We start from the raw sequence: 27,782 nt of genomic DNA, 5'->3' as shown, positions 1-27,782 counted from the left end.
TCAGAGACATGTGATAAGATCGTCTCCCTGCCTACTTCATGCTGGGGTAACCCTGTGTCTCAAGAAATGGCTGCGTCCCCACAGGGGTCCCCAGCTGGCCTCAGACATCCCCAGGGCTCAGGTAAAGAGGAGAGAAGCAAGGGGATGGGGTGGGGGAGGCAGGGGACAGTGGTGTCTGGGCTCCTGGCTCTTCTGATGCCCTAAGGAGGGGGAGAAAGGGACAGACTGAGGCTCTTGGGTCCCTGGGTAGCCCCGCCTTGGGGCAGGGTGGCACCTGGGAAGGGCAGCCAGCTCACGGTGGAGCCTGGAGCTTGGGCGCTGGCCTGTCACCAGGATGGGCCCAGTGCCACCACCCTGGGGACTGCTGAGGAAGGGCGGCCATGCGCTGCACCCAGGGCGTCCCCAGGATCCTCTCTGGAGGGCGCCAGCGCGGACAGCACACCCAGGGCCTGGCTCACGTCCTTCTGCACCTTGCAGCCACAGGGGCCACTCAGCCTGAGTATCCTGGGCCAGTCCCAAGTTCACGTCCAGTCTAGTTAGTCCTGCTGTCAGACGGTGTGCCCTAACTTTGGGTTCAGCAAACAAAGCCATGGTACTCTCTGCCTCCCAGGGCTACATAACGGGCATACATTTTCCCCTTGCTGGTCTCCAAAATATGCCAGCCTTTTGGTTTCTCCTGAAAGGGTTGACTTCATCTTCCTGTGGGATGGATGGGGTTCCTAGGGGCATGTGAGCCCTGGTTTTGGGGGCCCTGATGCTGGCCTGCCAAGAGCAACAGGGAGAGTGCCCCTCTGCACCCCCAACAGGGGCGAGGCCTGGAGCAGAGCTGAGGCAGGACCAAGCAGGAAGCTCAAGGGTGCCATTCTAGCCTGCTTGTCCCTGTGGTCAGTACCCTCCTCTCTCCTTTTATAATTCCTCGAGCTTTCTGGAGGTCCAACATACTGGAATTTATGGATGCAGGCAGTGGTGTGTGGAAGTGAAACAATGTCCTGGACCAAGGGGAAAATAGTGTGTAATTTATACAACTTGACTCAGTGCAGAAACCCCAATGACTGTTTCTATTTGGCTACCCTGGTGTAATTCTTTAAAAAAAAAAAATGCTTTTAAAGGGATTTTTTTCTTTTTGGTTGTTTTTTAGAAAGGTAACTGTAGACAAGCTCACTGTTCCAAGTCTTGAAAATATGACCCTATAATTCCCCAAAGAAGTTTTCCATGTGAGAACACCAAGTGAGGAAACGGATCCTGGGAGTCAGGACTTTGGATAACACGAAACTCTGCAGTCTCACCACATGAGTGCCTTTCTGGCTTTGAAAACACACATAACTGTTTTTACCATTCTGACAGCTGATGGCTGGTTTTCTGACTGAACTGTACAGTTAGATTAGCCATCTGAGTCAACATGGCTAAAAGCATAGCCATCACTTTAAAATAAGAATAATGGTAAAACTTTGCCATCTTGGAAAAACAAAATACTCCATGGATGATAAATAGTAATGAATCGACTTGAATATTTTTAGAAGTGTCACATTCTGGGCTAAGCTGCCAGTTCCATTTTTTTAAACTAAGCAGTTACATATGTTCTACTTCAATCACGCTCTGTGTGGAATTTTCAACGGTCTCAACAAAATACATTATAATTTCCCTTAAAATTCCCTAACCTGGCCTCCTGTCCATGATTTTTGTTTTTTCTGTTTAGGCATTAAAAGAATTTTAACAACTTTGTCTTTTAGAGCAGTTGGAGATTTACAGAAAAATCAAGAAGATAGTCAGGTTCTCATTCTGTACCCAAGCTCCCTGATATTAAAATCTTACATTTAGTATGACAGATAAATAGCAATTAAGAAACCAAAACTGATAGAGTATTATTAACTAAGGACCATAGGTTATTTAGGTTTTCTTAATTTTTCCCCATGTCCTTCTTCTGTCCCAGAAATCCCATCCAGGATACCACATTATGTTTAGTCATCGCACCTACTTAGGCCCCTCTTAGCTGTGACAGTTTCTCAGACTTTCCCTGGTTTTGATGATCTTGACAGTTCTAAGGTCAGGTATTTTGTAGAAGGTTCCACAACTGGGATTTGTCTAATGTTTTTCTCATCATAAGACAGGGTGATTGGGTTGTTTAGAGGAAGACCACAGAGGTAAAGTGCCATTTTAATCACATGACATCATGCATATTTACTGTCAACATAATTTAACACTGTTGATCACGGCCTTGATCACCCAACGTAATGTGTGTCATGATTCTCCACAGAAGGTTGCTCCTCACCCTCTTCTATACTGTTATACTTTGGAGAGGAAAGCTTGAGGGTGGAGTATCTACATAAATTATTTTGAATTTTTCTGCACAGAAGACTTATCACTTCTCCCCATATATTTTCAGTCATTTGTTATATCAGTATGGTCTCACAGATATTCATTTCATACTTTGGGTTATAATTCAACACAATTTTACTAACTTTGTTGCTCAGATTAATCACCTTTGGCTGGTGGGAGCTCTTTCAGTGGGCTCCTTGTTCCTTTGACATTCTCCTATCAATATTCTGTTTGCTACTCTTTGCTATAGATGGTTTACCATCTATAACTCACAAATGGGCACTTTATTGAATATAGTCCTATTCTCTAATTAGTTTTTGCACATGTTTTTCATCTCATCCAAAGTTAACTGACAGTGAGGACAGAAACAATGTCTTTTGCTTGTTTTGGCCACATCATGCAGCATGTGGGATCTTAGTTCCCCAACCACAAATCAAACCTGTGTCCCCTGCATTGCAAGGCAGATTCTTAACCACTGGATCACCAGGGAAGACCCTGGGACAATGTCTTTTATCCCACAAACTCTGCCTCATTCCAGCAACTATCCTGTTAACTCTGCACTTCTGCCTTACTGCTAATCAAATTTTTTATTAGGAAAAAATTCACAATTTTTCTAATAAAAGTAAACAATTAAGCTTCATAATTTCCCTCCCCCTACATTATTGTTTTATTTTTCAGTTATTAGCTTCTTAAATTTTAAACTTATTTTATTGTTTTTCTGTCCTTTGGCTTAACTTTTTATCTAACTATATTTTTAGTATAATCCTCCATAATTCAATGTACTCTATTTACACTGTTAATTTTAAAATAGCCTATAGTTGCAGTAGTGATTTCCTTTTTGATCCAAAAATTATTTAAAAGGATCATATCTCAGTTTCCAAGTGCTCAGATGGAGGTGGAGGTAACAGCCATCCTGTGTAACTTTCAATGCTATGTTTTTGTTATATGTCTACTTTTTGGTTAGTTTAAGTTGCTTTGTGGTGTAGTATTTCATCAATTCTTGAAGTTATCCATGGTCATTTGAAAAACTGCATATATTTCCTATTTTGGGGGTTAGGTTAATAACTGTTATCTAGATCTTTTGTTCCTACTTAATTCTGTCTGCTTGATGAAATTCTGAAAGTATTTTGTTAAAGTTTCCCACTATGATTATGGAAAATTTTGTGTTTTTAAATTTTTATTTCATGTATATTTTTAATTTGCATTATTTTGCTTGTATTTTTCACAGATTTTGCTTTATCCAATTCAGTGTTAAATGTTCAGTACCTAAAGTTTCATTGTTATTGAAGCATTGTTATTGTTATTGTTATCTTGTTTGATAAATATCTTTTGTTTTATATCTTGTTCAATATTTCTTTTACATTTAATCCTACACTTTTTAGAGTTAATATTAACACTCCTATTTTTATTTGTTAGAATTCACCAACCTATCCCTTTATTTTCTGCCTTTCTGTGTAATTTTGGTATACAAACACTTCTAAAGACAGCATTTAGCTAGAATATCTTTTTAATCAATCTTATTTTAATAGAGGGATTTAAATGTGACTGAATCACATTTACCGTTGTATGCTTATCTTATGCTTGCCATTTTATCATATATATTCTGTTGTATTGCTTTTTTGGTTTTTTTGTTCCCTTTTTCGTGATCTTTGCTGACTATGATTTATATTATTGTAGCACCCCTGGCTCTGTAGGTGTGTTTTAATATCTAATGGTTTAGAAATCCTCCCTATTATACTTTTTTTCTACAGGTTAAAATACATGTACCCTTTCTTGGTGAACATCAGAGAACTGCAATAGTAAGATCCTGTTAATCGGTAAGGTCAGTCCATTGTTTTGGGAAATTTAATGGTAGGTTCATGTCAATAACAATAATAAATTTTGTGTATATGGGAATAACACTACACAGGCATTAGAAACTCTTCTAACGAGTATGTGGCCAGGTCTCCGTTCACTTCCCTCTCTGCTTCCAACAACAAGAACTGGCTATAAGCTTTCACAAATCATGTGGATGAATGTGGGTAGAGGGGCAGTCAAGAACCTAGTGGTTGGGATGTAGCCAGGAGCATGCTGAGGAATGCCTGTGCGAATTTTGGACTCAGATATGTGGGCACTTTAGAGATCTGTAAAAGGGAGGCTCTCAAGGTGAGCTTCCTGCTGTCTCACTTCCAATCACTAGAAGTCACCATCAGCTGAGAAATCTAACCTAGAATTAGATAAGAGCACCAAAGTAAGACCACAGGAACGTAAATGTATCCTTGAAAGACATGAGAAATCCAAATGAGAAAATAATGTTGCTAGACCAGCTCAGGGGGCTAGAATTCTCAGTTTCTTAGTGTCTAGTTAAAAAAACTCAGTAATCAATAAGAATCCACCCCTTCTCTCCTAAAAACAAGGTGTTTTCCACTTTTTAAAAAACTTTGATATAGGTGAAAGGGTGATGGGGAAAATTCTGGCCATAAAATACCTAAGCAGGTATTCTTTGTATGTGTTTCTATTTGTGCATGTGTTTGAATAAAGGTTAACATTAAGATTCCATAATTACTTTTTTATGGAGAATCCCAGTGGGAGGGAAGCAATAAGGATAAAGGTGAAACAACTGTTTGAAGACTTGCCATTATTAACTTTCAGTTTACTGGACTGAGATCCTGGTTTGAATCACAAAGAAGTGATTAAATACCTTAAAAGAGCATTTCTGTTCTAACTTAACATATTTAAAAAATTAATTTAGCCACATAAAATTTTATGAAGCAAATCTTTTTTAAGTATTCTCAAAATACAAAAGGGGAGACTAAGGGATTCCAAGAGGTGAAGGGATTTGTTCAAAAAGTAAGTAAGTGATAGAACTGGGATTTAAACCCAAAGCTTCTGACTGCAAGTCCAGTGTCATTTCCAATATATACCAAAACTTCTTTTTTTGTTGGCATGTGGCATTGCAGTTCCCTGACCAGAGATTGAACTCATGCCCGCCGCATTGAGAGTGTAGAATCTTCACCACTGGATCAGCAGGGAAGTCTTACATCAAAACTTCTGTCTCAGAGAAAGCTAAACCCCTGCACACCACATGCATGGTGTACAAAGAGAAACTGCAGCGAGGTACACCGTTGGTAGTCAGTGCGTCCTGATGTAGGTCAAACAATCCAGCTAGACCTAGAACAACTGTTTCTACACTGACCCCGAGTGACTTCTGGAGCATTATGTCATGCCAAAGGCGTTCCTTATTAGCAATCAAGCAAAAAGACACCATGCACCACATTTCTGAGTCCTAGGAACAGCTACAAGGAAGAAGAAAGGTCAAAAAAGTTCTCTTGCTGATGCACTGCACTCTGGTACATCTGATCATGTCCTTGTAATGTAATTGAAGAGTCATTCTTTGGCATACTATAGGGCCTGATATCGACAAACAAACTGGCCCTTTACAATATCATGCAGTTTAACTCCCGGAGAAGGCAATGGCACCCCACTCCAGTACTCTTGCCTGGAAAATCCCATGGACCGAGGAGCCTTGGTAGGCTGTGGTCCATGAGGTCGCTAAGAGTTGGACACGACTAAGCGACTTTACTTTCACGTTTCACTTTCATGCATTGGAGAAGGAAATGGCAACCCACTCCAGTGTTCTTGCCTGGAGAATCCCAGGGACGGGGGAGCCTGGTGGGCTGCCGTCTATGGTGTCAAACAGAGTCGGACACGACTGAAGTGACTTAGCAGCAGCAGCAGCCGCAATTTAATTCCAAATAACTAGGCCCCTCACTCATCTTTGTTATTGATCAAAACATTGAAAAGATATGGCAAACTCCCTTACTCATAAAGAGACTGGATAGGAACACAAAGAAAGCCTTGCCATTCACCTAGGATGAGTTTTAAGAAGCCTATAAATACAGAACGCCAGAGGTGGCAGACAGTATTGAGAACCAAGACCCTCTCACACATTTGTTGCTCCATTTTTTTAGGCTGAATAGTGAAAAAAAGAATGCAAGGCAATCTTAAAATTCCAAAGTGAACCAAGGTTATTGTGAGAGATTATGAGTGGGTTTTATGCAGATTTGTAGCCCCAATTCAGGATTTGTATTTTCCCTACACAATACATAACATAGGATCAGGAGAACAGCAAATTGCCTATTTGTACAATCTTCCTACTCAGATGTAACCCTCTCTTCCACATTTAACAGCATATAGAATAGGGCAGAATTGGTAAACAAGCTCACGTCACTCCTAAAAGGAAGGATTCTGGAATCAAGCTACATGGGCTCAAATCCCGGATCCATTACTTACTAGTTGCAGTGAAATACTTTATTGTTTGGGGCCCAGTTTACTCATCTGTAACATGGAGATAACTTTCTGAGTACTGAGTGTGACCATGCATTCAAAGAGCTGAGCCAGTGCAGTGCATAAATTGTGGCTACTATTGGTGTTAGTAGGTGGAAATCTTATTAGGAAATTCTACATTAGAACTTCTCATAAGAAATGTAATCAGAGTCAAGCAATGGGCTTTATCTCTGGGTGCTGTGTAAGCAGGAAATAAAAGATCTTCAGAAATCAGGGGCAGTGGAGTTACAGGTCCTCCAGTCATCCTAGAGAGGCACAGTCCAGCCAGGAAGTAGAATAGGAAGCCTGGAAGTGGAGTAGCATTTATGCTTCTAAATTTGGAAGAGTTGGATGTATTTGTGTCTGATCAAAAAATGAGGAAAATGGTTTGTGAGTTACATCTCCATTAATTTTGTTTTTTAATGATGAAGATTTTGTAACCAGTGAAAAACTATGTGGATGAGAAAGAGATGCTTAGAAATGGCTATGACTGTAGGGAGGGAGAGGAACAGATGGCTACACAGGATTTTGAAGAAGCTGTTTATGTGGTGCGAAGTCTAACACTTTTAAGCCATGCCTTTTGGAAAAACTTAGATGAAACAGATACGTCACTCTTCAAGGCTATCTGGCTTTCTGATGTTTTCTTTGAATGAGACTCTAAGCAGGATCTGCACCATGTAGTGCCTCCGGATTTATTCAGGTTACAATTAAAGTGTGGGTCATATCCAGCTGAGCAACATCAAACCCAAGCACATGTGTTTATCACATATTTACTGGATTATGATTTGGATTTTGAAGTGGCTACAGACAGGCTGAATTACATAATTCTATAAATGAGGTAACCTTTCAAATGATAAACATCTCTCAAGATTCTATTAATATTTACATTCATTCTGAATAACAATGCATTGTATATACCATTATCTATTATTTTCTTTGTCTAGAAATAAAACTGGTGCTTTGGGAAGTACCTAAAATAAAAACAAGGTGCTGTTTGTTGAACTGGGCTTCCCTGGTGACTCAGTGGTAAAGAATCTATCTGCCAATGCAGGAGATGCAGGGGACGTGGGTTTGGTCCCTGGGTCAGGAAGATCCCCTGGAAGAGGAAATAGTAACCCACTCCAGTATTCTTGCCTGGATAACCCCATGGACAGAGGAGCCCAGTGGGTTACAGTTCTTGGGGTCACAAAGGGTCAGACATTTGCTGAATTACTGTTGCACATCTCTCAATGACATACTTACTGCACTGAAAACCACATAGCAACTACTAATTAACTTCCAAGCATAAATTGATGTACAACAATGATCAAACATCTCTTTATCTAATAACAGTAGTGTGTTTATTGAAATGTTTGCTGAACATCTTATATAAACTGCATTTTACCCTTAGGACACAGTGGATCATTAATAACACTGATGGAAGTGGAGGCAGAATAGGAATTAATCGAATATCACAATGAACTCATTATAGTTTTTGTTTTAATAAATTATACTTCCCTTTTTATTGAAAAAATGACCACCATGAACTGTAATATTCATCAAAATACACTGAAATTTTTACTAACTAGGAGCAAATAGGTGTAAAATTGGTGTAAAACCTAATAGGTGTAAAACCTTCCTAAGCAATAAGGAATATGCAGGGGGCAGATAAGTTGTGACCAATAGTGTGCTACTAAATGTACCACTAAATGTATAAATTCAGGTTAAAGATAATTCATTTAGCTTGATTAAAGACAAGCATTTAAGGTTACAAAAATAAAAACAAATAAAGCAAGGCAACACCAGTACCATCCTGGGCTGTCATTAATGATAAACTGTGTTGCTATCCAAATTGTAAAGAAAAAAAAAATCCAGGAATCCACTACCAAACTGTGCTAACAGTGCACAGACACATCTTGGGGTTATGTTTCTCATTCGCTAAGTTCTCATAACAGATATATTTTATTTACAGAAATCCAACTCTTTATGCTTGAAAGAGAAAGAAAAAATAAATACACAGTGACAGCCATTTCACTCACCATTCTGTACAATCTCTCTTGACATGAAAGCTGTGAAGCTATGGTTGTCACTGGCATGCCATGCTGGGTGTAGTACCAGTCTTCAAAAACATGTATCATTCACATGCCAGGGCTCACAAATGGCAGCCGACCGCTTCATGTGGAGGTCCACCCCCAGTGATCAAGAGTAATTCCCAATGGAGGGAGTTTCTACCTTAGACACAATTGTAAACTTCACTGAACTCTGCTCGACCACAGATATCTTTATCTCACTGTGGTTCCTCGTCCTGACAACAGCAGCTCAGAAACTCTGCTGCTGCAGTGACATCGAGGCTCAGTTATAAGCCACCATGCCTTCTGGTGCATCCTTCCCTCATGTTCTCCTTACACCAAAGGATGAAGTAAAGATTTGAGACAGAGTTTTGGAAAAAAAAAAAAAACCAACCCTTTTATTGTGGCCCAGTACCTGTGATAATTTCATGTCTTTTAAAAGGAAGTCTGGAACATTACCACTGCTTTTAAAGGAAAAGAGGAGCAGCTAGGCTCACGGAGAGATTAATGACTATCTTAACACATGAAAATGTCCTAATGAAATGCTCCCCACCACAGTCTTAAAAAAAAAATATGGAACAATATGTACTGAAATAAAGAAATGACTTTCCATCTCTCAGTATGTCTCTGAAGTAGACTGACACTTCAGGCAATAAGAACCTGAGAGAAAGGTGTTCTGTCTCCTGTGAAGCCAATCTTGGCCTTGGTTAAAGGTCAGCCTCTTCCTTCCAGACCCTCCCAGTAGAGGCTTGCTCCCTCCACTGGACCACCGGTTCCCTTGACCCCTCTTACCAGTCCACCTGGGGGTCGGAGGAGAGAAATGGGTTTGGCACCTTGCAGGGGTTTACTGAATGAATGAAAGATCACTGCCTCCCAACAACGAAGAGCGGAATCCCTCATTCTCAAATACACAGTCTAGTTCACTAGTTTTCTAAACAGTCTACTCCATGTATGCACAAAGTATGAAAACTTCAAAATGAAAAATGCTGATTCCAATTCTAAGCTAACCTGCCTAGTAATTTATATATCTTAAGGCAAAACTGGACATAAAACTCCCTCTGTCCCTCCTCCCATGATCTCCTGTACTAGTGCTTCTTGAACCTTTTACTTTTACTGAATCATAATACCATCTCAACTGCTCTTCTCAAAAAGAATTAAACTCCTTAGCTTCTCAGTTTTCTTTCTAGGACTAAACATAAGCAGTATACCTCCTGACAATATTTTTAACAGAGAAATAGGAAGCCAAGCAAGACAGAAAGTCTTTGACAAATAGAAGGCAACCAATCTATCTTCAACCATCCTGTGCTGGTGACCACTATTCTGGTCCAAGGTGCCCATGGGCTACCTTCAGACGGGTGGACAATGAGGAATGGCTAAGCAGGGGCCTGCCATAAGAACTCGCATGAGATGGCCAAACAGCCATGAGGATGAGATTAGCACTATGGTGAACTTATGTGTATATGGACAGCCTAGTTTCCTGGCATCTCATGTGCTGTGAATTTGCTCCCTCTGATCTAGAAACATGAGTTCTGACCCACAAGAGCTGAATTTCTCTGTTGTAGGCTGAGCTGAAAAGACAACAATTAGAAAAAATAAAGATTTATCCACACAGCCTTTCAGAAGGGATATGGCCTGTGATCTGCCATACCGTGATTTTCAAAATTCAAATGGATTTATCTGTTCATGAAAAGACCACTAAACTGAATGTAAATATAAGTACTAAGATTATTATTACAGTTCAGCTGCTTCTGAAGCACTAGTTACCTTGGGCCCTAATAGCCTAATTTTCCTATATACGCGCAGACTGCTTTGTAAATGCTCTTAATAGCACAAACTACTAGCACTATCCATTAACCTAAAATATAATAATTATGACATTAAGTGTTTATGTGTATCAACAGTGTTACCTTTAAAAAAAAAAAAAAAAAAGAAATCCTAAGTGCTTTCTAATGCATTGCCTAATTCATCATCATGGAAGAAAGCTGCTATTTCTACTTAGAGGTGGTGACATGAACTTATTGCTAAATGAAAAATAGTAACATACTCTCCTGAGCAAACTATTACATTGCACACATATCTGTTAACTGATTAGCTCACTCCCCCACGTTTTTCTTCTATGGAAAAAACCTAGCAGCAACATGGTACATTTTGATGGGACCAGGCGGTTCTTACAGTCAAGATCCTATAAACACAATGGTGTGACACAGTAACTACCCAAGCTATATCGCCAGGCCACCTTGGTGGGTGAGTGCTCTAGTTATCTACTGCTGTGTAACAAATGAGCCCAAATCTCAGCTTCATAAAACAACCATTTCATTATCCCCGAGAATTCTATGGGTCAGGAATTTCCAATGGGCATGATGGAGACAACTCTTCTCTGTTTCATAACATCTGTGGTCTTAGCTGGGATCACTGATAGACTGAGGGCAAGAGAAGACTGGAGCTAGAGAGTCCACTTCCGTGACCGCTTCATTTATGTCTGATGCAAGGCTGTGAAAGCTGAAGGATGGGCTCACCAAGACTTACATCTGGCCTTTCTAGCATCTAGTTGGACTCCTTACTTAGTGGCTCAAGCCTCCAAAAGCAAGTGTTCCCAATAAGGCTGAAGTATGGCCTTTACTTTGCCAACAAAGGTCCATCTAGTCAAGGCTATGGTTTTTCCAGTGGTCATGTATGGATGTGAGAGTTGGACTGTGAAGAAAGCTGAGCGCCAAAAAATTGATGCTTCTGAACTGTGGTGTTGGAGAAGACTATTGCGAGTCCCTTGGACTGCAAGGAGATCCAACCAGTCCATCCTAAAGGAGATCAGTCCTGGGTGTTCATTGGAAGGACTGATGCTGAAGCTGAAACTCCAATACTTTGGCCACCTCATGCGAAGAGTTGACTTGTTGGAAAAGACCCTGATGCTGGGAGCGACTGGGGGCGGGAGGAGAAGGGGATGACAGAGGATGAGATGGCTGGATGGCATCACTGACTCGATGGGCATGAGTCTGAGTAAACTCCGGGAGTTGGTGATGGACAGGGAGGCCTGGCGTGCTGCGATTCACGGGGTCGCAAAGAGTTGGAAACAGCTGAGCGACTGAACTGACAGCCTTTTATGATCTAACCTTGCAAGTCACATGCAGCCACTCTGTCTTCCTCTCTTGGTCAAAGTACAATCCCCTTTCCCCACCAGAGTCAAAGGAAAGGACACAGACACACCTCTCACTGGAAGAAGCATCAGCATACCTGTAGCCATGATTTCAAATATCTACAATGAGTCTTCAGTTTCCTGTGTCTGGTACAACAACATTTGGGACTTGAACTTTTATTGATCAGCAAGTATGTTTTCAGAATTAAAACCACAAATGGCTGCAACTGTATTTCTAAATAATCAGTTTCTCAATTGTAATATAATGCCTTCTTGGGTGTTAGGTAAATATTAATTTGGAACAGCAACAAAGTATTTTTGGAATTGTTGGAATAACAACAATGAATAACAACAGGCAGATTTGTTGGCTTGTTTTGCCTTTAATTTTATAAAAATTATTCAGTTGGGTCAAAAACATTTCCCCCTATTTCCATATAGGTTTTATAGCAATCAGATGCCCCAAGTTATATTAAAACACTTATGGAAACTAAGTTAAAACCAATTTAACTTTATAGAACTAACTTTTCAGCTTGAGGTGGCAAATTTTAAGTTTCTATCAGAGCAGGTAGAGAAGTAAAAGCCAATGGTAATACTGCAGACTGGGGTTAATTGGAGCACATGTGTCCTTAAGATATCTGAGTTCAATTTTTTATAAAATACTGCACTTTTCAGAAAAGGCTCTTAGACCACAACTTATGATCTTTGATTCAGATTAGGTGCAGATATTTGTTAAGTTCACAGTTTTTTGTCCTAGTTCTATTGGTCTATTTCACACTGCTCTGAGACTAGAAAACAAATACTCAATACATAATTCTCTAGTTAACAATAAACACGTATTGAGCATTTAGTATGTCACAGACACTGAGCTAAGCTAAGCTAAGCTACTGACATTTGTATCTCATTTAATGTGCCACAGTACTTTGGGGTATTACTGAACCCATTCTACAAATAAAGAAATTACGCTTCAGGGATGTTAACTAACCCGACAAAGGTGAAACAGCTTGTGAGTAGTAGAGAGCGGTTCACACCCAGATTGGGTTTGATCCTAATACCTATGCTCGCAGCCACTGCCTGGTATAATATGGTGCTTTTGATGAATGTGGCTCCCCTAAACCATAGATGAGCGGTACATAAGAAGGGGGGTGTGTAAACACTTGGTCAACACGTCTTTGGTTAGAACTCATCCAGTTACACTAATTTGGGGATGGAAATGGAAGTTTACCTGAGGCACTGAATATGCAGAGATAGTCCCTTCTTCCCAGAATCCTGTAAGTATAAGACTGTGTAAGACACTGTACTCCACCACCCAGACCACATCTCTCTGGACACCTGGAAAGAGATCTGGAGTCTCAGGCTTCTAGAAGATGGACAGTGCCTCTACCATTGATCAACCTAAGAGAATACAATCCACTAGCAAGGCACAACTCACGTATTTATCAAATGAGCATAAGATACCGGATCAAGGAAATCAGCATTTCTGTGGTCAACACCATCTCCTGGCAGATCATCACTTGATTTTCCTTTAAAAAAAATGTGTTTTGAAAAGTCCCCTTAAAAAAAAATCCTCCTCTATTTCCTTGAAGAGAAAGTTCAGAGAGTTCTCATACATCAAATAAATGACAGAGGCAGTTTTTAATCATTTAAATTATTTATCCTCCATTGTTTAATGCTTTATACCACTCCCCCATGCATAATTTATTACACCATTTATGTTTATTAAAAATTGATCACAAGGACATGCTCTCTCCCCATCCTCTCAGGCTACAGATATTTCTCTGTCAGATTGCTTGAGAACAGACAACAATTTTTTAAAAAATTTACTCTAATGGTTTGTATGCAGGTCCTTTTCTTAAATTCCTTTTCTTCCACAAAAGGACTAGAGGTTACCTTTATGGATTAACTACTCATTTTCCTTTTTATATAACAAGAATGTTTGCCTGAAGACCCACTGAGGCTTTCGAGAAAAAGGTTTATGTTGCTTTTCTAACTTTTAGAATGCAGATGTGAAAAGGCTACATGAAAGAACAAGATTCTAGAGTCTTCTATGACAGAGGTCATAGCTGTGGAGCCGTCTCTTTCTCTTTGCTTTTTCTATTCTGTTCTGTATTTCCTCCACAAATGATTAATTTTCCTTGCCTTAACTGAAGAGCTTTTTTTCTCTTCTCCTTTTCCAATTTCATCCCAAATCCCTCTGCCTTTGCACTTCTCAACTTGTGATTTGCGTTGTTCTCAGCAAGTCACCAACCGCAAATCCTCTAACTCCCCACCACCAGTGTTCCCAACCCACTGCCCTAAGAACGAAAGGTTCAAGAAGGTGATGTCCTAGGACACTCCTGCCTCAGACCTGGTCATTCTTCTCTTCCCCACAGGAGGACAAGAGAGAAGGAGAAATCAACAAGGTGGGCGAGAGGTGGGGAGGAAGGAAGAAGCAGCACCCAAGGTTCTCACAATGTATTAGTCTGAAAAAGGTTTGCAGTGGACTAAACCCCAAAGTAATCAAACTTGGTACATTCCAGTTGGCTCTCCTTGGTCCTTCCAGCCCACCCCAATGGGATCCAGCCCTTTCCCTCTTCCAGGGCTCCCTGCTGAAGCAGATGGCTGGCTGCCCAAGCCAAAAGCCTGAAGGTAACCCTCACCTCTTCCCTTTCATTCACTCCCATAACCAATGAACCACTTACCCAGACTTGTAGATTCTCCTTTTCAGTATCCCTGGAGTCATGCCCTGAGCCATCCACCACTCTCCCCTGCCTGGCCCTGGAACAGTTTCTTGAGGTCTCCAGGCCCAGGTCCTTCCATTCTCAGCATGATGTAGCTATGATCTCTCTGAAAGGCAGATCTGCTTACAGTTCTCTTCCTATCACAACTGAAGCCAAGTCTAACCCTAATATGGCTTACCAGGCTTTCAATATGTGATGAGGCTCCTGCTTATTTCATGGGCCTTTTGTTTCACAAACCCTAGGTGTGACTCCTCCTCACCCCCACAAACACACCCAGGCAACTCTACCCTCTACACTCCACTCTCCAGCCACAAAGAACTTCTCCAGTTCCACAGAGGAGCCATGTTTTCTCTTGTCTCTTGCCTGGGGAGTATGCCTCCAATGAATGGTGTATGGAGTATGCCTCCAGTGAATGGTGGCCTCCAATGAAGCTTGGCTCCTGGTATTCACACCTTGTATAGTCCCCTCTCCTGGAACTGGACTGTACTTGTGACTTGCTTTTTTAAAAAAAAGAAAGTACAGAACCTGCTAGTCATGGTCTGAGACTTAAGAAGGCCTGGAAGCTTCTGCTTTTGTGATCCTAACTACCATGGAAAAGGTCCAGCAATCCTGCTGAAGAGACCATATGGAAAGACCACATGAAGAAGCCACTTGGAAAGTAAGAGGTCCTGACATTTCCTGGAGAAGAAGAAAAGCCCAGCTCAGTTCTGCCCCGGCTAACCTGCCATCTAAATGCAGCCCCCGTCTGACCATAAGCAACAACAGCAGAAGAGCTGCCCAGTGGAGCCCAGCCAGATTGGAGAATTGCAAGCAATGAAATGATTGACACTTTTAAGCCACTACGTTTTGGGGAGGTTTGTTACATACCAAGATATAACTGTAATAAACTCAATTTATAAATGAAAGGGAATACAAAATTATTTCACAGAATAAATTTTATGCAATGACAAGTCAATATTTCTAACAGGCAGATCCAAAAAAAAAAAAAAAAAGAGTGGAAAATTAAAAGGATTTAGAGGAACTCACACCACCGGCTTCCATTTAGAATATATCACAATTTTATTCTGTCATTTTTTTTGGTTTTTAAGACATTTTCCAAAGAAAAATTTTCCTACTTTTTCTTTCTTTTTTTTTTTTAAAAGGATTCCAGGTCTGACATTAAAGTTAAGGAGTCCAACCAAGGATATGATGTGAACATTAAGACACAAATGGAAACTAGCATGTATGTGGCCAACCCATCCTGCTCTTCCATTTTCCCTTACTTACAGTAGTGCAGATCCAAAACTATGGATGAGGGCATGGAGATTGCTGTGTTCAGGGCAGACTAGAACATTGTGGGGGCTCCCAGCTTAGTTGGACTGAACATCAGTTCAACTTCAGCAACAGTTCAGTTCAGCATGAAAAATCACCCAAAGAACAAAATGCCCAATTTTGACTAGTAACTAAAATGATCAGTAGAAATAAAACAGTTACCCATAACTTTAGCCCAGGCATCCAATCAATTACATACACACATATACTCACACACTATAATGATGCCCCACGGAGACAGCTGAGGCACTGTTACATAACCCAGGATATGGCCAGATTATTTTTAAAAGCTCTGTAGATATACAGAAAGAAGAGAAAGAGTGCTAAATTTATAGCAGCTTGGTGGAACTTTGGATTGTTGCTTCTAATAATTACTGCTCTTTCAGAAAGAAAAAGGATCGTTATATAAGAAATAGGATCTAAGCCAAGTATCTGTCTTCCACAAAAATCAAAAAGCAGAATGTCAAAAATATTTTCTAACAGTTTATACTGGATTAATGCTTTGATGTTTCTGAATGATCTCTTGTAGGTAAAATTATCGATGTATGTTTTGCAATGTATCATGTCTTTCAAAACTATCTCCAATTAATAAATCTTACATGGTAGAGAATGAAGAAGTAGGTTTAAGAAAAATCTGGTGGCCTAAATGTCACATGTTCAGAAAGAGAAGGATCAGTTCCCAGTGATTGCAAAGCTGCAGACACTAAGTCAGAGAAACAGAACCTTCAGCATAAACATAAACCTTCAGCATTTATTAAATGTTCTGTCGGTTGATGAAACTGAGCATGAGCCCCTTTTAAACACTGCTGAGAGAGAGCAAAATCTAGACTTAAAAATGGGAACTATTTCCCACTCTCTTTTTTTTTTCCCTTAGATAAGAGGGCTCTGTGAATAGATGTCACTTGGCTGCTCCCTGCGACCCAGCAACCCCAGAGAATGAAAAGCTTGTTCTCTAACTTTCCCTCTTCTATGGAGTAACTTCTGGTGGGAGATAGACTTGTGCTTTTACTATGGAGAGAGGACAGGATGTGCAGGCAGTGAAAATGAGCCAAGCAACTCATTTTTACCTTCAAGATAAAAGGCTGGCTTAAGAGCAACAGGGTTTCTCAAGAGAAGGGACCTGGGAGATTGTCATGGGGAAGGCAGTCATCTCAGACACAAAGAAAGAAGGGGTACCATGCTTTGTAGTAGGGAAGGGAACTCGTTTTCCTTATGTGCCAGTTGCTAGGCTGGGCTTGTTCACGTGATTTTATTTACTAGGTAGTTAATAAGTGTTTATTGGGTGGGTGGATGAATGACAAAGGAAGGCAAGTCATATCCAGCAAGGACACAGGAGTCTGTAAGTGGTACAGGTGGGGCTGGGATTCAGCAGAGCAAAGTGGACAAACAAGGTGGGGAGGGCCATAACTGAGCCTTGGAGGGTTAGGGGAGTATGTGGATGGGGTGGGGAAGGAGGGAGTCAAATCTCCTAGCAAAGACTGTGTCCACACAGCTGACACAAGTCCCACAAATGTCTGATCAAATGACTTAAAACCACAGGTAAGCTTATTAAATGCAACAAATTCATGTACAACAAAATTATGAAGAATCCCACAAGCATTCTACATCCTTGCAAAGGGCAAAACAGTGTGAGGCACCTTGGAAAAGTGCAAGGTTGTTCAAACCATGTTCTGTGGGGGCTCGGGGTTCCATGGATCCCCTCACAGAACACCATGCAAGACAGATACACCCTACTTTATCCAGAGAAGCTTCCCTTCTGCTTGAGAAAAATGAGTTCTCTGCTAAGAAATTCAAATACTGAAAACTACTGGTGCAGCGCAAAGACTATGTGTGCTGCACCTGTTATAAGGATCCTGGGGATGTAAATCTGAGTTGCAGCCCCACTGCTACTAACCAGCTGTGTGTCCTCAGACAAGTCATTTTGTATCCTTCAGCCTCTGTTTCAATATCCAGAAAACAAAGGTGACACCTATCTTACACGGCCATTTGAGCATCTAATGGGATAAATTATGTCAAAACACTTGGAAATTATTTCAGAGACACAGGTTTTAGGAAACATAAAATGTAAATTTTTTTTTTTTAAATAAAGAAATTTCTCAGTAAGTCAACAGGCACTTTCTATGGAGGTCATTTTCTGTCTCCTATGTTTCTATCAAAAAAATCCATGGCTGTCTAGAAGGAAAAGCTTTATTTAAAGAAAACAATGCTCACCACAATTTCACTGACAGCCCCAAAGCAGACAAGAAAAGGTGCTCTTACTCTCAAAATCTACCTTTGGGGTTTGGCTAATAAGCTGGTAAGTAAAGTGTGTGAAGTCACTCAGTCGTGTCCGACTCTTTGCAACCCCATGGACTGTAGCCCACCAGGCTCCTCTGTCCATGGGATTTTCCAGGGAAGAATACTGGAGTGGATTGCCATTTCCTTCTTCAATAAGCTGGCAGAAGAGCTAAAAACCTCCACATTCTATGTTCATGGCTTCAAAGACACAGCTTACACTTTTACTTGTGTAGGGAAGATTGACATGGGATCAGAGTTTTAGAACTAGAAGGGACTTCCAGATTATCAACCTCTATTTTACAGATGAGCAAACGGTGAGCCCGGGATGGGAGGTGACTCATCCAGGGTCACAGGAGCAACCTCGGGACTTGACCTTATATCCAACACTGTTTCATCAAGAAGTCTGACTGATGGCAGGCTCCTGAAACCTGATTTCCCGTCAACAGTGTATCTGTGTAAAGTTAGCTCAACTTCTCCATAATCCACTTGAACAGACTGCTCAGAAGGCACGCCAAGTGGCAGCATTTCTGCTGTGGCCTGGGGGCAGGGTAAACCACTTCCCGGTTTGCCTAGGACAGTCCACATTTATGCCTGTTGTCCCAGCATAATAATTAACTGTACTCCCTTGCCTCTCACAAGTATCTGGATTTGGATGGAGAATTATAAAGCACTCTTTGTGCTTTTCTGGGAGGAAGAGGGGGACTCAGGGTAGGACTGCTCCTTGGGAGCTCGGCGTGGTGGTTTGGAACCAGAAGAGATGTGATAACTGTCTTCAAATATTGACAGGTCTGTCCTATGTTAATAAGATTAGACCATTCTGTGGCTACAAGGAATAGAGTATGGACCACCATGTGGAAACCACAGGGATGGGAATTCTTCAGTATAAAGAAGTATATACTCTAAAGGGTCTCCAGAGCCAACCTGCCTGGGTCCAAATTCTGGTCCTACCATTTACTAGCTCTGTGACGTTAAGCAAGTTGTGCTTTAGTTTCTCCATTGGTAAAAGAAGAATAAAAAGAAAGCCAGGTCCACAGGAAGTGCTTCATAAACACTTGCTCCTACTATTATTACTGAGTGTTATTTGGCAGGTGGTGGATGTGGCTAGGGTGGAGCTTTTCACAGAAGGACTCAGAGAGGACTGTGGGGCTCACCCTGGAGAGGAGTGAGCGCCAGCTGAGCTGATGCTGGAGACGCAACCTGAACTTGGTGAGCTCAGCAGGTCTGCCCGTTGCTTGAAGTCGAGTGTGCCCACAGGGAGCGTCTGGGGAGGCTGCACCCTGGGCTGACCGACCACTCTGGACGAGGACCTCGTTCAGGAGGTCAGATGGTGGGAGGGAACAGCCATGCCCACTGCATGCAGCAGGAGAACGTAGTGATTGAAGAGCACGGGGCTATCAGACCATCCAGTGTGAGCCTGGGCTCAACCACACACGCTAGCTGGGACTCTGGAAAAGTTACTTAACCTCTCTGTGCCTCAGTTTCCTCCTCTGTAAAATGGGGATGGCAACAGAGCCAATCTCAGAGGAGTGAGTGTGATACACGTTAAGCCCGGCACAGAGCAAGTGCCTAACAGATGTGGTGACCGTGACAGTGTTGCTGCCCACTGCGGCTGACGGCTGGACAGCACCTGAGAGAGGAGGGGACTGAGGCAGAAGGGGTGAGAAGTCTGTCCAGGGCCTCACGGCCCAGCGAGCACCTCGCTCTCTTCTCTGCCCAGTGCTCAGTCCAGCTCAGGGCAGACTGACTCACCCATCCTCTGAGTCCCCAGGCACGGCTGGTCAGCTGGTGCTGGGACTACCTGAACTTGGGCGGCAGGCACGGTGGGGTGGGGGGCAGTGCCTAGACCAGGGCCAGAGTGCAATGGGCAGAACTGAGGGCACCCTACCCAACAAGGGGGGTGAGTCAGGGTGTGCAGCCAGGAGCTCCAAGGCAGGTGGAGATGGGATGGAAGCAAGAATGATTTTACCGAAACACATATCAGGTGGTATCACTCCCTGGGCTAAAACCGTATGAGATCCGAGCCTCTAGAGTACCTGGCTGGGCCTGCATCTCTGACTTCATCCTCCCCCTTCTCCTCACAGCTCTCTTTCTTTCCCTGGGACCTGTCCAGCTCGTCCTCACCTCAGGGCCTTTGCATTTAGCCTTGCCTGACGCATGCTTCCCCCCAGATACTCAGCCTGGCTCCTTGTCATGCATCTCTCAACTCCCATAAAGTTCCCTGACCAGCTGTACCTCAGGGAGCGTTCCTACCATTCCATCCCATCAACCTGTCAGCCTTTTCCATAACCCTTATCACTTCTAATTAATCTAAATATTAATTAATTACTGAAGCATTCACTAGTCTATCTAAGTAGTTGCTTGTTTGCTGTTTCTCCCTTCTAGAACACACATTCCACAGGGACCCCACCTTCAGCAAGCTTCAACAGTGAGTACAAATGAGATCAAATGTTTGGTGAGTGATGAGATGAAGCAAAAACAGGCTGCAGAAGAGCGAGGAGGTTTGGGGGTGACCGACCTGGAGAGGCGGGTTCAACTGTACTGGTCATTGGGAGCCTGGGGTGTGGGTAGGTGTGGCTGCGGCTGCATTAAAGATAAGAGGCCACCCTAGGTGGGGAAGGAGGCCCTGGAGAGAAAGGACAAGTGAACTGAACGGTCTTCATCTTCTCAGCAGAGCAGGAGGTGGCATCACCCTGGCTGGCACAGGGCACCTTCCCGGCCCCGAGTTAACACTGCACACAGGGGTGGCAGGAACAGGCCTGCACTCGGGAATTCTTCTCCTGGAGCGTGGTTTCAGACTTTCAGCACCTGATGGACAGGAGGTGGGTCGGTTGAAGTTCTCTGAATAGTGCTGAAGAGAATCTAGCATCTACAGAGATGGGCTTAAATATTCCTGATTATGGTTCTACAGAGAGGCAAAGTTTAGCTACTTTAAAACAGGCAGGAAACTCCACAAAGAGGGAAACGTATGTGTGGAATTACAACCCTAGTTTCTGAGTGTCCTGAAACAGGGCGGCTAGGCATGTGAGGTTCCCAGAAGTGTTTCTTTCTTCATGTCATACTTGATTTCTGGCCCTCCACGGCAACAATCCCAGATGAAGTAAACCAGAGTCATAAACATGCTCCCTCTGAAGAGGAAAGAGAGGGCTGCTCTGACCAGAAGGCTCTGTGCTTGGAGACCCAGCAAGAGCAACAAAAAAGAATGAGGTCCCCACTAAGAGTTTCAGCATGCATCTGCCTACTGTCTCAATTTTGAGAGTTTTTTTCCAGAAAAATTATCTGTGATAATTTTAGTGATAAAATTAGGAATTTAGTGATAAATTTAGGAAGTGATAACCTTAGACAGTTATGAGAACATTGATGCAACAGTTTTAGCAAGCATTGGTAAATGTTCATTGAGCTTTCATTACTCAGATTTCATTTCTAGGAAGAATAACATTAATAGAATTAATATGCTTTACAGATTAATTTTTAAATGGTAACGTTGGTGGGGGATTAGGCAGTAGAGAAGTTAAGAGACAGACGGAAAGGGGAACAAAAAGCATTTCTCTATAAACATGTCCTTTTCAGTAACCTTCTTTCCCAAGAACTGAGGTTAAGGGTGGCGAGAAAGGAGGGGGAAATAAGGACCTTAGGACCATTTATGGGGACCAGGACCACAGATGAGGTTTTCTCAGTAAGGTCATGTTCTAGGAAAAGTTGCTCTCCTAACCGCTCCTAACCAAAATTTAGGAGTAAATGCTCCGCGCCTCCAGCTTACAAGTGACAAGATCTACCACCCAATCGCTACCAAAAGCCCCTACCAAAACCCCGGAGGAGCTCAGAAGAGGAACGTCGGTAAAGGGCTGCTTGGCAGAGAAGGAACTAATAAAACATTTTCCCCTTCAAAGCACTTGGCCAATGTTTCCCAATTCAACTTCACAGAGAATCTTGAAAGCAGCCATTAATAGTCCTCATTTTAACAGACCAGAGAGAAAGATTACAATAAATGTGGGAACAAAACTCTGGAATTTGCACTCCTCCCCAGCCTCCAGCCAGAAGCTTCCAGCGGGAAAAGGCAGGGGCCTTCAGCCTCGGGGGAGAAGCAGTGAGCTCAGCTCTCACTCGATCTTTATCAGGATTTTATCTGTGGAATGCCCCAAAGCCACTGGCACATCCCCAGACATCAATGGCATGGGGGATTTTCAGATGTTAAAGGGCACATTCGTAAGAGAACGCACACAGGCTTTTTTCTTTTTCCACTTTCCACTGCCGTGCTCCTCTGTTTCAGTTGAGCTCAGCAGCACAAGTGCCTTGGATCATCTAGAAATTGCTTCCATATGTGGGCACAGGAAAGAATGTACTCATTGGCTGCCTGAGAAGGAAGCTCCGGGCAGCCTCTCTTTCCTGCCAGAAAACGTTCCCTGGGCTGTAGACAGCCACAGGGTGTTTGAGCTGAGGGAGACCAGGGGGAGCGTCTCCAACAGCCCCCCTCCTTAGCCCCCCAATTTACCAATGAGGACCCTGAGTGGCCCAGGGCCACACAGATGGGGACAGAGCTGGAGTTAGAACCTGGGGCTCCGGGCCTGCCTTTCGTATTTTGAATGCTCTTGTGCATTTAGATTTGATCTTACCTAAGAATTGTTTTTATCTTAAATAGGTGTAAATAAGGGCTTTGCCTGCAATGCAGGAGACACAGGAGATGCGGGTCTGATCCCTGGGTCAGGAAGAACACAGAAGACTCGAGTTTGATCCCCAGGTGGGGAAGATCCCTTGGAGGAAGAAATGGCAACCTACTCCAGTATTCTTGCCTGAAAACACCCACGGATAGAGTAGCCTGGCAGGCTACAGTCCAAAGGGTCACAAAGAGTTGGATAGGACTGAGAGACTAGGCACACACAGGTGTAAATAACGAGGCAAATTACCAAACCCAGACAGTTTGCAAGGTGGATCTGCCATCCTGTGAAGCCTTGCATACATCCAAGGTCCCAAGCCCGCATTCAAGCTCCTGAGCCAAAGGGGTAGCTGTTCTTTGTGCCTGGATCCCAGTTCCCAGTCAACCCTCACTATTCTCTCTGGAGTTGGGCCATGGAAAACTTGAAAAAATGTCTAATGTGAACAGCAATCACCCTGAGGTTGAATTTGTCCACTGCTTTCCGGGGTGTCTCCTTAGTCCAAGCTCTTCAACTGAGGGGACCTCATTCGGAGGGAAATCATCCTACCTGAGTATTTTTCTCAGGTACCTATCATTCTTCCCTCCCCTCTCCTCACACCCCTGCTTCCCTTCTACTCCCCACTCCCCCACCCTTCACCCCACAACTGCATGGAAGAAGGTCCTGTACCTAATTCAGTTAGCAGCTGGATGGCAGGTTGGGGTCCAGACCACCGGGCCTCGCTGGGCACGGAGGGCCAGACCAGGGGGCTGGACCCTAACAGAAGTTCAGCTCAGACAGCACCAGAGAACTCCTCTCACTGTGCCGTGGGACCCACGCCCGGGTCTCCACAGCCCCTGACGGCTTCTCAGTCTTAATGCCCAGCTAGTCCAGAACTTCAAACACTTCATTTATGACCCAACACACAGTGGTCTGCAAGCACCTTCCTCTCTCCAGAAACCTACCACCCAGGACCCTGGGAGATTCAAGCCTCAACCACATCCTCTTGAACTGCCCAACCTGAGTGGTAAACTCAGCAGTTTCAGATGCTCAGGGGTGGGAAGTCAGAATGCACTCTGCCTGTGGTCCCTGCTCCGCCAGGGCCAGTCACCCCTCACCACTGAGACATCTCACCTCCAGGCTGAGAGCCAAAGTAACTGATCCCAAGGTCCACCTACGAGACACTCAGATGTACAAGTCAGGCAGACAAACCACAGCGTCTTAAAGGCTTGCCATGTGGAGAACCCGAAGCCCAGGTGGGGTTCAGCAGTTCTGCTCTTTAATTCCAACTTTTGGGGGACTTTCTTAACTGTCCTATCCCTTGTGATGTTCAAGTGTGTTAAAGTGCCCTACAAAACTGTTTTCTTTATACTATCAAAGATAATTAGAATTATGACTAGTTTAATTGAAAATATTAATTAGCTAACATGGTCTTTATTGGGTTTCCCTGGTGACTCAGATGGTAAAGAATCTGCCTGCAATGCAGGAGACCCGGGTTCTATCCTTGGGTCAGGAAAATCCCCTAGAGAAGGGAATGGCAACCCACTCCAGTGAGGATGAGATGGTTGCATGGCATCACTGACTCAATGGACATGAGTTTGAGCAAGCTCAGGGAGGGAGTTGGTGATGGACAGGGAAGCCTGGCATGCTGCTGTCCATGGGGTCGCAAAGAGTCAAACACGACTGAACTACTGAACTGAATTGATGGTCTTTATATCAAACACTTACTGAATATGTATTCTATGTGAGACACAAAACTAGAGATGTAACACTGAACATACTCTTGCCTGAAACACGGCTCCTGCTTTTAGGGAACTCAGAATGAAGGGGCTTTGGCTACCATGGAGCATCCAGTTTATACTTCCATTTCACTGTAAATCTGTTGGAGCGTGATGAGTGCACACTTATTCAACTGTGAGCACCCTTGCATGATGAACAGGTCTTGTCTTATCTGTGCCAGGACAAGGCATCACGGACACTTGTCCTCTGTACAACCAGAAATAAAATTCAGCTTCCTCTTCTTCCATCAACCATCGCCCCTCCTCCCTCCCTGGGTTCTCCATCTCCACCACCACCTCACTAACATCCAGGGATTGGAAGAGCAAGGAAAACCTCTTTGAGGACCACAAAGCCTGTGTTACTGCATCACCTTCTGCAGAGATCTGACCAGAGCAGCAGTGACAATTGGTTTCTACATGCCTGACACATTTTTGTTTAAATCAGTTATTTCTCAAACTGTAAGTTGCTGCCTATTTTCTGGCAGTCAAATAGATATTAACTCAATTGGCAACCAGCTGTTGCTCCTTTTTCTTAAAAAAAAAAAGAATAATAATGTATTGCATTTGGTAAAGATGGGAATTGTTTTATGAAACTTCCGTTTCTATCATCCATCTATCTATCTATCTATACTAGATATCAAAGAAGAACGCATTTCTTACTGTGGGTTATGGTCAAAAGAGGTTTCAAAACGCTAGTTTAAATAATGCTTCTTTATATGGAGTACTCACTGTTCACAGAGATTCCTTTTCCAATACTGCCAGATGCAGTCTTCCCTTCACATCTGACATTCAAGGATCAGGGCACTCTAAGCATGCTTCTTGTTGTTGTTTTTTGAACTCTAAATCACGTGTAGTCTCAAACTCCCATCCCCAGAACCTACACAGTGCGAGGTTCCTGCCTGTGGGCTCTGCACCAAGACTGAGTTTTTTCATGCAGCTCCCGTGCCTTGGGTCCTTCTGAGGTGCCTCATGGGGCGAAAAGGAGGAACTCACTGGACTGACTTACGTAACCGGGTCCATTACAGCACACCCTGCCCTCCAGTTCCTCCTGGCAAGCAGGCCACTGCTGGTTTCATGAGAGTTCATGAGTTCACGCTGGAGCTGGGATGGTAAATTTCAGGAGAAGGTGGGCCTGCTTATACCCGTGGGGGCTAGCCCACAGCAGTCCCCTCCATACCTGGGACCACACAGAGGGGGCCCGGAAGCCACGTTCCCACTCTGCACACCATCCAGGTGTAAGGAGGGGTGAGGATCAAGGAGGCAGCAGCCTGCACATGCTCGGGAGACGGGACAGGAGGCGGCGGCTGCAAGCACAGCACACGCCACCAAAGCCGTCATCCTAACCACGCACAAGGCACGGAGTCCCCGGGTCTGGGCAGCAGAACCTTCTTCATTCTAATTCCAGCTCTGCCTCTGGCTTCTTGCTTAACTCTACAAAGGGTTCCGGGTCACATCAGTAAAACACAGAGATGCTACTGCCCTCTGACCTCTGGATTTGAGGTTGGAAATGCCCGGTGGGGCTCTGAGCAGTGCGCCTTCCCACATCAGACTGCGCTTTGGTGGGTTCTGTTTTACCTCCTCTCTCTGGAGAAGAACTCTTCTATTCTGTCCTTCCCTGGACTGGAAAAGATGGCCAGATAACCGGCCAGCAGAGACACACGCCAGAGCCGACAGCGCTGCAGGGCCTGAAGGGAGGGGAGGGAACAAAGCAGCCTGCCCCTGGGCCTCCACGAGGAGGGGACCTCGGAGAACTGCTGCAACAGGTCTCTGCAGGGGCTGTGGAGAACACCCCTCAATTTTCCCCAGACGCTTTTGCTGAAGGTGTGCGCACACTGACCAGGATTGAAACCACCACCTGGTGGCTCAGTGGTAAAGAATCCACCTGGCGATGTAGGAGACATGGGTTCGATCCCTGGGTCAGGAAGATCCCCCGGAGGAGGAAATAGCAACCCACTCCAGTATTCTTGCCTGGAGAATCCCATGGACAGAGAAGCCTGGCGGGCTACAGTCCATGGGGTCTCAAAGAGTCAGACATGACTAACACACACACAGGAATTTCACCTTCCAGCCCAGCCTGGGCTTACTTTGAAGGACTGTAGCCCAGAGGTGGGGAAGGGAGCTCTGGATGCCCTTCCAGGCTTGGGTTTCTGCCTTTATCTTACCTCCCCCTCTGCATTCCTGCCTGTGGAGACCCCTAGGTCACTGCTCTGCAGTACAAAGGTGACCTGGAGTTGTCCCTGTCCACAGAAATGTCTGTTGAGCCCTGTGGTTATGGCTGCAGACAGGGGCAGGGCTGCCCAGCTGCTGGTAATACACAGGGCTCCCCAGGTGGGCCTCCGCAGGCTGCTGGAGCCTCTTCCAGGAAGGGCTGAAGTTCTCCATCCCACCAGTGGAGTCGGCGCCCTGCAGTAGCAGGCCTCTCAGGCTCCAAGGCCAATACAACCAGAGCTTGGCTAAGGCCTGGCTGTCTGAGAGCAGCAGGGCTTTGAAAAACATTCTTCATTATGGACAGAAAAGGGACCATTTCCTCTTCTCCCTCATGCCCCTCACAGAACTCTGCTATAAACTGAGTCAGTGTGACTCCTTTACCTCCAAACGACTGCCTTGAGCAGAGGGTGCTGGGGACCGCCTAGAAAGCAAAGGCCCGGCACTGCAAAGTCCCCAGGAGCAGCTGCGCCTGGGAGCCTGCCTGGCCTTCTCCTCACCTGGGTTTACTGCGCACTGTACCTGAAGGAGGCGTCCAGCTGCATCCCTTCCATCTGTAAGGCGATGCTAACCTTGGCCAGACCTCACAAAGAAATAGGCCATTCCATGTCTCATCTGTAATATACCAAGAATATCACTTACAGAATACTGTATCCAATCTCAGGCAGGGGAGAAAGAACTGGACTGGAACTTGGTTGCAGGCCTGGGTTCTTGTCTCAACTCTCTTACCAGCTAGCCACTGGCCTTGAGAAAGTAACTTCTCTGGGGTTCTCATTCTAATGGAAAGTTAGGCAAAATGGTCTTTGTCTTCACTTGGCTTCCCATGTCTAACACTCTGGGATTTTATGAGATGCTGCATTTTACAGTTGAATACTATACTCTTTCCCCATGAGCTGAACGTCATTCATTTATTCTTAAGACCATCGTGTCACGAGTCACTGATACCAGGCAGCATTTGTGACACTCTGGGAAGATTTTCTGCTCACTAGAGACTGCTGAATTCTTAGGGGTCACTGAGAATGTATGGCTGTGATGGGTGTCAAGTGTTAAGTTGGGTGATTCAGAGT

At 43.9% G+C, this 27,782-nt stretch overlaps 1 protein-coding gene and 1 long non-coding RNA gene across 3 annotated transcripts in view; one reads left to right on the top strand and one right to left on the bottom strand.

Annotated features, from left to right (window-relative positions):
- WIPF1 (WAS/WASL interacting protein family member 1) overlaps positions 1-27,782 on the bottom strand; it is a 122,863-nt gene that overhangs the window by 80,520 nt on the left and 14,561 nt on the right. The gene's annotated exons all lie outside the window — the stretch shown is intronic.
- LOC122688291 lies at positions 8-21,967 on the top strand. 2 transcript variants are annotated; one of them, XR_006339409.1, is made up of 5 exons: positions 8-121; positions 4,068-4,133; positions 20,487-20,529; positions 20,776-20,923; positions 21,834-21,967. It is a non-coding gene; the product is annotated as an uncharacterized LOC122688291 (long non-coding RNA). The 2 variants fall into 2 exon arrangements; XR_006339408.1 differs by having other exon boundaries at positions 20,773-20,923.

The sequence above is a fragment of the Cervus elaphus genome, chromosome 33 (assembly GCF_910594005.1).
Source record: "Cervus elaphus chromosome 33, mCerEla1.1, whole genome shotgun sequence".
In the NCBI taxonomy this organism is placed as follows: Eukaryota; Metazoa; Chordata; class Mammalia; order Artiodactyla; family Cervidae; genus Cervus; species Cervus elaphus.
Note: the sequence above shows the minus strand (reverse complement) of the source record. Positions and strands in the feature narration are given on the sequence as shown.